Here is a 10,969-nt window from a genome sequence, read left to right on the forward strand (position 1 = left end):
AATTCATGCACTTGTAAAAGTATGATTGAGGTTGATAACTCCACTCCCTTCTTGGATTTTATATTTATGCATTTTTCAAGTATTCTCATTTGTAATATAATCATAGAGTTACTGTATTACAATTTTTTTGATAATCATAGAATTGCTAATTTTCTCTAGATCTTATTTTTTCTTGCTTGTTAATTAGTAGATGTTCGTTTCCTCATTAGGATTGAAAAGGTAAGGCTTAGACCCCCTTGCTTGTGCTTAGTTTTATTGAGTATTTTTATTTTAATAAAAAAATGATAGACGCTCTGTCTACTGGTATAAATTGAAAAAAAAATAAGTAGTGTAATTTTTCGTTGAATGGTTTCGGATGAAAATCTAAGCTACACCCCTGCCGATACACCCCTAGCTTGACAAAAAGACTAATTTCTGAATTAAATCAACCTATAGAACATATAAAAGACAAAGAAATTAGTCATTTGTGCTTTGCAGGAAAGAAGGATTTAATGAGCTCAAATTCAGTTGATCGATTGATTTCAAATGGGTTGCTGGGATATATTATCATATACACCATACGTATATTGAATAACTACACCAAAAATATTTTGTAGCAACACTTAAATATCAGTAATAGCTTAATTACAACTAATTTATTAATGTTAATATCTTCATTACCCCAATATATATAGAGAGAGTCAATTACTAGTGACGAGTATATCTTAATACTCTTTATAAATGTGGCTAAAGTTTATATAGACATTGAATCTAATGACAATTAACTAAAGACAACTTAAATTTTAACACTCCGTGTTAATGTGCATAGTTATTACTGCTAAAATTGTATTTATTATACCGAATATAGAAGTTGAAGATGTCGAAGAATGAATTGTGATATCTCAACGATTTCCAATGCAACAAGTTCATGTTCAAAGATCAAATTATTGGTTCTAATAAAATAGGGAAACACAGAATGATTGAAATGACTTTCAACAATTTTACTAAGCATTGACAGGCTCTAAATATCCAACATAATATACATAATTTGCATAATTTAATAGTTAAACAACATAAAATATCTCAAAAACATAACACACTAACTAAAATTTGAAATTCATATTTATTCAAACTAAACAACTTATTTTACTAAAAGTTTCTACAGTAACTAAAAGAAAACTTCAACACTCCTCCTTTGCCTGAGTTACTGCATTTGAAAAATAAGTCCCTCCTCAATTTTTTCTTTGGTAGTTTACGGTGGACTTTTTCCATTTTTTTTAACATGCAAAATTTCTTCTTTCTTTTTCTTCTTCTGATTTTGTTATTCAAAACCACATCAAATAATATTTTCTTGTGTAGATGTTTTTTGAAGTTACTTTAATATAATCTTTTGTATACTTTACTGAAAGAGGTAGTTAGGATTTTTCTTCCATCGCAACCTCACGTATCACATAAGTTTCAAAATATGGTTTTCTGCCAGGACGTTAACTAAGGCGCTGCATGGTAGGAAACCAAAGTTATATTTGCTTTCTTCTTTTTAATTTTTAAATAATGGTGTGTTGATTGTTCTGGTAGAAGTGCAGAATATGTTTGAATGACATAGGTTGGAGAGATAAAAGTCCAGTCGGCGAGTACGACTTGGACCTCAGTTGGACTCAAGAAATTTTTATATTGGATTCTGTAAAACTCGACAAGGGCGAATCACCGACCTGGTCGATGATCTTGATTTTGTATGCCGTTTGGACCGCCACATTAACTAGGGGTCCTCTAAAACTAGACGGGGTAAGTGCCTATTCAGTCGGCAAAATATATGTCGTCGAATGTGTGATAACTAGATGGTTGTTAAAGGCCATAGGTTTAAAGTTTCATGCTCATTCATTTTCCATCACTTCTATATTCCATAACTCACGTCCAGGCAATTTTTTTTGTATTCTTGCATTTTTATAACATTTAAGTCGTCAAGATTGTGTTCGGAGTTGGATATCGTTGCCGCCTAGATATTCAACTTTATTATTCAGCATATAATGTTGGTTTTCCGAACCATGAATTATTCTTTAGATATTTGTACTCATTTGCAATGATTTCTATATAATGATGTGTGTTAGGCCTCTCTAATTGAACTTTGATGCTTGTGTGCCAATTTTAATTTGAATATCGTGCCTAAAATTCCACTATTGTTGAATTCCAGAGTACTTTGTCCCTTAAAATTAATAAAAAGTTTCGGATTTTGTCCAAATATTTTTGGGTTTAGTCGAGTGAAGTCTTAGTGACATACATTTCTGTCAAATGACGTAATTTTCTCAATGATAGAGCGGTTGAAGTCATTTTTAAGGGCAAAAGTTGTCAAATTGACAAATTTTGCTAAATTGGGAGTAGTCTGATTATCCCAGTGTTATGGGTTATCTAGTTCTATGTCTAATTGACATTTTTATCGTCTTAATTTTGTTTTTGGGAGCTGCAGGGCTAAGTTTGGGATGTTGGGTGAAAATAGGCACGTTGCGTCGTTTGGCAAGGTGAGTCGATCTCGCCATACCACTTGGCGGTTCGGTGAATTAGCCTTTATCACCTCTTATTTCATTTGTAATATTGAGTTGGGTTCTTTAACTTTCGCCGACAAGCCTAAGTTCACTAACTGCACTCTATGACTGGCTGAAAGTCCTTCTTGATCACCCTTTATGCGCCCCAACCCCCAAAATGCATTGTAAATTTTGGTAGGCTAGTCCTCGCTCACCAAATACTGTGAGCGGTTTGCCGAAAGCTCCTTCCTATAACCAACATGCTATTTTTTCTTGGAAATTTTGAGCCACTCCTTTCGGCGTGCCTAATCTAAATTGCATAAGAGATTCGGAAACTCACCAAGCAGAACAAGAAGTCTATCTAAAACTAATTTTTTTCAATTTTGCATGAATCAACTCTAACTCTTTTTGATATATTTAAATATATGGCAAGAACCAATCTTTACATGCCACCCTATAAGAGATCAAAAGGGATTGTGATAAATAAAGGGGTAGCCGATGCTCCTACCAGCGGGAGGACAAAACCTCCAAAGGGAGGCAAAGTCAAAGAATAAAATCCTTCATATGAGGTTCTAGACCATAAATCTTGATAGGGAGGGGTCCCAAGCTTCATTTCCTAAGTCGGATGATAATAAACAATTACATTCTCGGATGGATGATATCTTTGCTAGGTCCCTTCCTAACTCGGCTAGAGTCTCAGTTGCCTCCTCCCTAGAAGATATAGTTCCAAAACCGACACCTCTTGTAGATTCACTGCCACCTATGGTCCCTCTTTCCCAAATCATTAATAGTTTTAAAAGTAGATGAGTTGCATAATATTTTTGATGAGAAACTACTTTCTACAGAGGGCCTTGAAGGCAGATACTTCACGGTGAGGGACACCCTCTATTTTCAAAGGTTTGATCAGTTCACCAGGTCCCGAGGCCCCTACATTCCCACATAGGTCCACAAATTCTATACAACATATAGAGAGTTGGTTCCTAAGGGGAAGAAGAAGGCTAGTACCTTCAAATAGGCGAAGTCTGTCATAGTGCGGGGAAAGAAAGTTGTGTCTAGTAGCAACCACGTTAATATTTTACTTGGAAGAGATTTTGGTGATACAAAGGCGTATGAAGGGTTCCTTACCATTTAGTCCGTGAATGACTCGCAGGGGTGGCTTGCACAACTGATTTACCCTACAAAAGAAAGGTCTACTAGGGGTACCTTACAATGGCGACAAGAAGCTCATCATGACTTTCCAAAGGATTGATATGATACCGTTCAAGCCAATAAACCATAAGTCTATCATTCTGTTACTTGAAGGATACCATTACGGCTTTCGACTTCAACATTATAACCTTACCACTAGGTTTAAGGTTCCACTTAAAGGACCCTCTTAACGTCATTTAAGGTCACATGTCATTCATATGTAAAAGACTAAGAGGCTCTAGCATCCTAAGTCAAGACATCCGATATTAACATTCATACATGCATCAAGTAAGGGACACAAGTCAACCAAGACAAGACACAACGTACTTTACTTTAACACATATTACGTGTAATTCTAGAAGCACTTACAAATAACCCTTATAACCTTTAAATCATCCTATACACTACCAAATCATCATCAATATTACCATCATAGACTCATATTGTCAAGTAGGAATAACCATGCATCAACCCTAAGACTGTATACCTAAAGACATATACATAGTCTTACATGGTCACCTAAATAGCATTAATAGAATAACATATATACTTTCACATTGATTATCATGTAATAGATAGTATTCAACTTCACAAGATCATCATAATACTTCAAGTTGTTGTCAAAAAAGCCATAATCATCATATTACTTAAAAGAACGCCGACAAGGCCATATCAATTGTAGGTAAAACACATAACACTGCCACCATAAGTGGATCCTACAAGTTAGAACATAATTTAAGTCTAATAATAATAAAATAGAGGGAACAGGGCAGTGTACCACCACTTATTCCTCAATACTTCAACCAAATACTAAACCATCCAATTCAATACTATCAGACCCTTCCCCATGACCATGAACACCAATTAAATACATAAATTATAATACTCAATGAAACTAGGTTACTTAAACATAGATTTATCAATCTAATACAACCTATACATCAATTAAATAATTTTTACATTATAAAATATCCTATAGAAAACTACACTAGAATTTCATAAATATTAAATCAACCTTAAGTAATCCATAAAGTAGTCAAAAACTAGGGTTCATCAATTACATTGGTTCATCAGTTCATTGAGTTAAAATCATCAAATTAGTAACAATTCAATCAATATACAATGTTTAAAAAACCTATAATGCAGGAAACCATGCATAGATCATGAAATCTTATAATTCATCTATGAAAACTTTAGAAAACATCTTTGAAAGATGGGCTCAGAGTTTCAAGGATCAAAAATCATACATCAATGAAGCAAATAATTCATTTTGATGAAGAATATCCACTCAATTATTCAATCCAAGCCCTTCTTTGAGTTTTGGCTACAATGGAGTTCTAGAGAATTTCTAAGGGAATTTGGGTTTTGATTTTTGAAGAATGAAATCCTCTAAGTGTTTTAGGCTTATAAACACATTTAAAAAATCCAAAATACCCTTAAGTAACCTCCAATATTCTTATTTAAATGTGGCATGAATTTACCAATTCACTCCTCGCACTTACAGTGAACTGCGCAGGATGGTAGTCCACCTACGACTTGCCAAGCGACGGCCCGTCCCTTGACCAACGGACTGACCTGTTGATCTGTGGTCTGCCACTGAGGCTTGTCTTTGGATTCCTCTACCCAAAACCTAAGTGAAAATTGAAGATACACAACCAATGGGACGTCGACTGACCCACTAGGAGTCGATTGCCATCCGTTGGAAGGCTATCTTGGGCAATCTTGGGCACCAACTTTGGGTCCTTCCTCAAGGACCCTTGGATGGTCCTTTGGGGATGTTTTCCCGGAAGTTTCCAACCCAAACATGCTCTTATATGATTTTATCAACTTTCAAGTGAATTTCATCAAAAACGAACACGTAAAACTCAATGAAACATGGTTAGACACACAAGGTCGTTTCAAGGAAAAACTTTAGAACGACATGGACGTTCTTGGACGTTTGACCTCCAATCTTAACGAAACTTGATACATTGCCTATATATACTATAATAAATCATTTTATGGACATTATAACTTCATTAATCACACATAAACACATTGAATCACATATAAGTCACATAGGTGATTTAGTCGTCAAACGTCTTGGTCGTCCCTTGACGTTTCACTTCCAAATCACCCAGAATCTTAGACACTGCCTCAATACCATATTATATACCAATTGAGGACCTTATAAAATAGTTACAACAACGTTAGGATCTAGTTCACCTAAGTCATTTTCGGGGTCTTACATTCTCCCCCACTTGGACAATGTTCGTCTTAATATGACACTTGTCACTCTCCGAAAACTTATTAGAAAAGAGATTCAACTAGAAGATCATATCCATACCATATAACATATAATCAATAACAAAACATTAATTTCACATAATCAAGTGATTCAATACACAATAAAAAACTAGATGAAAATTCTATAACTCATTCGGCTATAGAACTCACAATCTTCATTGCAAATAGAAAAAACTCATTTTATATTCAATATCATACTCATATACATCATTTCTAACAACATTGAAACAATTTTAGACTAAACAATTATTTAGTCAAATTTTCAAAATTTTAACGGTGAGCAGGCAAAGCATTACATAGAATTGAGCAATTTTTTCAAAAATGCATCATTTAGGAAATTCATGATAGAAACATGCTAATATGCAAGGTAAAATCATGTAGACACATTTAACAACAAAATCATAACTTCATAAAATACACAATGCAAGAAGTTAATAAAATTCAATTTCAACAAAACTCCTAAACACCATGCACATGCAACATTCTTCTATGACTTTCTATCCTATCTACTAACCGTACTCCCCCACTTAGAAGGAACTCATATCACTAAAATACAAATTCAAGGACTTACCCTTATCATCATCACCATCCAGCTTCTCTCCTCTAGTCCGGAGTGCATAGAAATGCCTCGTTGCTTGAACATCATCCTTTGGAACATTTGGAGCAACTTTCTTACCCTCTCTTCCTCTAGAAGCAATGATAGGATAATCTCTCACCTTGTGTCCTTCCTTACCACAACCAAAGCATCTCCCGGTACCCTTTAGACACTCTCTATAATGCCTCTTTCCACAAGTGACACGTGTAGGTCTTCCATTTTGAGAACCACCTTCTTTCTCCAATTTCACATAAGCACTCCTGGATTCTTCTTTAGTTTGATCCATCTTCTTAAACCTAGGTTGACCATTATGACTAAAACCACTCCTTTTCAGGATTCTAGACATCATCTTATGTTTAGAGACTTCAATTGATTGGGCATATACAATGAGTCTAGCTAGGGTCGTATGATCATGTAGCATAACCATACGACATTCCTCCCTCACTAGATTGGCGACACCCATCATGAAGCGACTCATCTCATCCCTTGGATTAGACACAAGATATGAAGCATATATAAATAACATTAAGAACTTCAAAAGAGTATTTCTCAACGCTCATATTGCCTTGCTTGATATTGATAAACTCCTCTACCTTAACTTCCCTCCTGTCACGGGGAAAGTACTTACCAAGAAAAGCTTCTTAAAATTCTTCCCACTCAAAAGGACTCGCCTCTACCAGCCTATTATCCTTCCATTGAGTGTACCATATTTGAGAAATGTCCCTCAACTGGTACGAAGCTAGCTCCGCCTTCTCCCTAGATGTAACTCCCATTGCACTCAACACCTTGTACACACAATCTAGGAACTCTTGGGGATCCTCTCCCACATTAAATCAAAGAAATATAGGAGGATTCATCCTCACAATGTATCTCAACCTAGACGTCATAGTGCTCTCCACAACATTCACCCTAGGCACCATACTCAAATTCAGTTGAGTAGTCATACCTCGGGCTAAAACAAGCAAAGCCTCTCTAATATCACTATTACTAAACTCCGGGGGAACCACCGGAACATTATTACCTCCTTCCACAATAGAGACATGATCACCTTGATAACCTTGAGAACCTTGAGCACCTTGAGGAGCTTGCTTAACTTGCTCAACTTGAGGAGGAATCTCCTCATTCACATCATTCTCCTCAACTATCCTAGTCGGTGTCCTCCTTGTATTCATCTTCCCAGAAACACAAGGAAAACCATAAGAAAAGAGTACTCATAAATTTTACTCTACGACACGACAAAGGAGTAGAAAAGAAAAGAAACTCTATCGTCCTATAGCCTCTCGCCCATATATTTGTCACGACTCACACCGATGGTCAAGACTCTACTAGACGTGAATTGATGATACTTTTCGATNATGGTGGATGATTTCATGAGCAAGAATTATATTCTCAGAATTACTTCTACCCTTAAAAAACCCTAGAAGTTAGGGTAAATCTCGGATTACAACCGGCGTACTTGACCTCTCAAAGGTCTTTTACAAGACCTTTCCGTATTGTTCATCCCATATACAAAATGAAAAGTAGTGCAGAATTAAAAATTTTCACAAAACATTAAAATATCTTTAATAATATCTTTCATTAGAAATCATAGGAATTACTAAGTTTCAATCTCATCAAACTTAGACATGAGAATATTTTGGGACACGACCTGTACTTCAAAATATAGAATTACTTAGTCTATTAGATTTTTATATAAGAAACATAGAAGATATCTTGCCCTCGAATCAAATGAGGACATACTTCAACTTTACTTGAATGATGCTACGATCCAAGTCTTGCTTCCAAAATGCTCCATACCTACCAACAATTATATAGATAGATAAAAGCATGGATTAGTACAACCACATGTACTAAGTATGACATTATGAAAAAAATCATGAAAAAAGACACTTATTGGAAATATGCATCTTTTAATTTAAATATCATAATATACTCATAAGAACAACATTTTATCAACTTAGAAACATATAAGATAACATTTAAGCAATTATTCACATTTTATAGGCAACATTACAGTAAGCTTTTTTACAGCGACGTGTCTCTTCTTTCCTTTTAAAACTTCCTAGCATGTAGTCTTCTCACTAAAAGCTATCCTAAGACTCACTTAAGCAACACAAAGAGATACCGCCCATACACCCTCTCTAAGAATGCCAAAATGATCCTCAAGATCACCTATAATGAGACACACACACTTACAAGATACCAAACATATGAACATGAGATTTCCTCTACCAAAGGTGATTCTAAGTCTCACTTGAATGAGTTGTGAAGCGATCTACCATACAAACCCTTACAAACACACTTAAGAGATCACATACACTACCTATTATAGAATCATCCTCCCTTAAGACATCAACATATAGATAATATGACATTCTCTTTCCAAAGGCTATAAAAATACTTAGTTAAATCAACAAGATAAAGTCCATAATTGACCTCTTCAAAACAACCTAAATAATCCAGAAGACTACCTAAGTTTAGATCATGTCTACAGAATAAACCATTTTCCTTAAAAAGAGTCATACTTAAGACTCATCTTGGTAAGATACAAAGTGATCATTCCTATTCCCCCTTCACACGTTAACTAGATGACCCTGAACTACTCTACATAAGTACTTATTAATTTAACATACCTTCTTAACTTAAGTAATTACATTTATCAGATCATTTAAGACTTATTCATCACATAAGGACATTCAAGTAATTCTCTTGGACAAGACCTAGGAACTCCAACTAACAACTTCAAAGCCTATTGTGCATTGTCTAGATAGCGTCCCATAACACCACCTAAACTTCATAGAACTCCTCTAATGCTAGTAGGTATCCCATATGATGAGAATAGACAATAACTTATATAGACCATGATTGCAAAACATTGAATCCGGAGTTCTTCCTACTCCGATGAGGGTATTCTACTTGCCAATGGTAGAACTTAGACAAATCCCATGTAGGCACATTGTTAAGGAATATGAAGGGTGTGCTTTGTAATCTAGTCTCATTCTTTATCTAGAACTACTTCCTTGCAATAATCACTTAGTTCTAGCCATTGTTCTCATAGAGTAATTTACCTTAAAGGTTCATATATAGGGGTTCCATATCAAGTTCATAACCTAATAAAATTTACCCTACCAAAGAAAGATCCATTAGGGCTACCTTAAAATGGCGAGAAGAAGATCATGATTACTTTCCTAAGGATTGAAATGATGTCTTCCATCCTTTTACTTAAAGGATACCATTACGGCTTTCGACATCAACATTCATAACTTTACCCCTAGGTTCAAGGTTCCACATAAAGGACTCTCTTAACATAATTTAAGGTCCCACGTCATTCATAAATACAATACTAAGAGTCTTTAGCATCCTAAGTCAAAACATCTCACATTCACATTCATACATTCATCAAGTAAGGGCCACAAGTCAACTAAGGCAAGACCCAACATACTTTACTTTAACACATATAACATGTCATTCTACAAGAACATAGAAATAACCCTTATCACCTTTAACTAATCGTATACACTACCATATCATAATCAATATGACCATCATAGACTCATATAGTCAAGTAGGAATAATTACGCATCAACCCTAAGACTATACACCTAATGGCATAGTCATAGTTTATCATGGTCACCTAAATAAAATAAATAGAAGAACACATATACTTTCACATTGCTTATCATTTATACATATAGTAGTCAACTTCAAAAAATCTTCATAATACTTCAAGTATTTGCCGACAAGGTCATAATCATCATATTACTTAAAATAACGCCGACAAGGCCACATCAATTGCAAGTAAAACACATAACACTGCCACCATAAGTGGACCATACAACTAACAACATAATTGAAGTATAATTGTTATAAAATAAAGGAAAATAGGACAGCGTACCACCACTCCATCCTCAATACTTCCATCCAATGCTAAACTATCCAATTTTATACCATAAGGCCCTTACCTATGCCCATGAACATCAATTCAATGCATAAATCATAATACTCAATGAAACTAGGTTTATTCAACATAGATTTATAAATCTAATAAACCTATACTGTCACGACCCAAAACCGAGCCGCGACTGGCACCCACACTTACCCTCCTATGTGAGCGAACCAAGCAATCTAAACCTTAACATTTTAACCATAATGAACAAAATACGATGCGGAAGACTTAAACTCATTAATAAAAAGACAATTCAATAACTTCTAAAAATTCAACATCTATTATTCCCCATAATCTGGAAGTCATCACCACAAGAACATCTATGATCAAATTACTAAACTAAGAGTATTCTAAGAAGCTAAAATAACAAAAGCTAGTCCATGCCGGAACTTCAAGGCATCAAGACATGAGGAAGAAGATCCAGTCCAAGCTAGAAGCATTAGCTCACCCTGAAATCCG

This window comes from Solanum pennellii, chromosome 9 (genome assembly GCF_001406875.1).
Source record: "Solanum pennellii chromosome 9, SPENNV200".
In the NCBI taxonomy this organism is placed as follows: domain Eukaryota; kingdom Viridiplantae; phylum Streptophyta; class Magnoliopsida; order Solanales; family Solanaceae; genus Solanum; species Solanum pennellii.